Consider the following 2,066-nt stretch of genomic DNA (forward strand, 5'->3'; position numbering starts at 1 on the left):
GCGACACGAAGAGGAGGTCACGCTGTAGGGGAGTCACGTACTGACGCAGCACTCTGCACTGTGGGGCGGGACTAGAGCGGGGGCGCCTGCTATTGGTCACCTAGTCAGGAGTCATATGACCGCACGGGAACAGGAGGGGGCAGGGGAGGCAGTGTGGAGGCGGGAAAAGGAAAGTCTGCGGGAGTGAGGGAGAAGGAGCGGAGACAATGAGGGGAGCAGTCTGTGTGAGAGGAGGGATTGGTAGACCAATCTGTGGGAGAAAAGGAAGCAGTCTGGGAGAGAGGAGATGCCGCCAGGAACAGTATATGAAAGAGGAAGGGGTATGGGGAGCAATCTGTAGGAGAAACAGCCATGAAGAGGAGAGAGCGCGAGAGCCATGGAGAGCAGTTAATGAGATATGGGGCCATAAGCAGTCTGTGACAGAAGATGGGCATGGGGAGCAGTCTGCGAGAAGAGGGGATGGGCATGAGAAGCAGTATGTAGTAGAAACAGCCACGAGGAGCAGTCTATGTAAGCGAGAGAGGATGGGCATGGGGAGCAGTCTGAGAGGAGGGGGCTGGGGAGCAGTCTGAGAGGAGGGGGTCATGGGGAGCAGTCTGAGAGGAGGGGGTCATGGGGAGCAGTCTGAGAGGAGGGGGCTGTGGAGCAATATGTGAGAGGGGGCCATGGGGAGCAGTCTGAGAGGAGGGGGCTGGGGAGCAGTCTGAGAGGAGGGGGTCATGGGGAGCAGTCTGAGAGGAGGGGGTCATGGGGAGCAGTCTGAGAGGAGGGGGTCATGGTGAGCAGTCTGAGAGGAGGGGGCTGTGGAGCAATATGTGAGAGGGGGCCATGGGGAGCAGTTTGAGAGAAGGGGGCTGGGGAGCAATATGGGAGAGGGGGCTGTGGAGCAATATGTGAGGGGGCTATGGGGAGCAGTCTGAGAGGAGGGGGCTGGGGAGCAATATGGGAGAGGGGGCCATGGGGAGCAGTCTGAGAGGAGGGGGCTGTGGAGCAATATGGGAGAGGGGGCTATGGGGAGCAGTCTGAGAGGAGGGGGTCATGGGGAGCAGTCTGAGAGGAGGGGGCTGTGGAGCAATATGTGAGAGGGGGCCATGGGGAGCAGTCTGAGAGAAGGTGGTCATGGGGAGCAGTCTGAGAGGAGGGGGCTGGGGAGCAATATGTGAGAGGGGGTCATGGGGAGCAGTCTGAGAGGAGGGGGCTGTGGAGCAATATGTGAGAGGGGGCTATGGGGAGCAGTCTGAGAGAAGGGGGTCATGGGGAGCAGTCTGAGAGGAGGGGGTTGTGGAGCAATATGAGAGGGGGTCATGGGGAGCAGTCTGAGAGGAGGGGGCTATGGGGAGCAGTCTGAGAGGAGGGGGCTATGGGGAGCAGTTTGAGAGGAGGGGGCTATGGGGAGCAATATGTGAGAGGGGGTCATGGGGAGCAGTCTGAGAGGAGGGGGCTGTGGAGCAAAATGTGAGAGGGGGTCATGGGGAGCAGTCTGAGGAGGGGGCTGTGGAGCAATATGTGAGAGGGGGCTGTGGAGCAATATGTGAGAGGGGGCCATGGGGAGCAGTCTGAGGTGAATGAGGGGAATCTGTAGTGTACGCTCGTAAGATGACGGAGGTGTAGAGATGAGCGAGCGTACTCGGAAAAGTACTACTCGCTCGAGTAATTTGCTTTATTCGAGTATCGCTGTGCTCGTCCCTGAAGATTCGGGTGCCGGCACGGAGCGGGAAGCTGCGGGGCGGAACGGAGGGGAGATCTTTCTCTCCCTCTCTTCCGCCCGCTCTCCCCTGCTCCCCGCTGCGACTCACCTGTCAGCCGCAGCGGCACCCGAATCTTCAGGGACGAGCACAGCGATACTCGGATAAAGCAAATTACTCGAGCGAGTAGTGCTTTTCCGAGTACGCTCGCTCATCTCTACGGAGGTGGTCTCAAGGTATGAGGACCTGTCCCAGAGGTGTCACATGGGGCGCCGGACCCTCCTCACCATTGGCTGTAATTTTGTGACCCTACAATTTTTTACCTGTTTGGTTTGTTCCTGGGCTTCTGTGGAGAGAAGAAATGTGACTCCATGCTGAGAA

This window comes from Eleutherodactylus coqui, chromosome 5 (assembly GCF_035609145.1).
Source record: "Eleutherodactylus coqui strain aEleCoq1 chromosome 5, aEleCoq1.hap1, whole genome shotgun sequence".
NCBI lineage: Eukaryota > Metazoa > Chordata > Amphibia > Anura > Eleutherodactylidae > Eleutherodactylus > Eleutherodactylus coqui.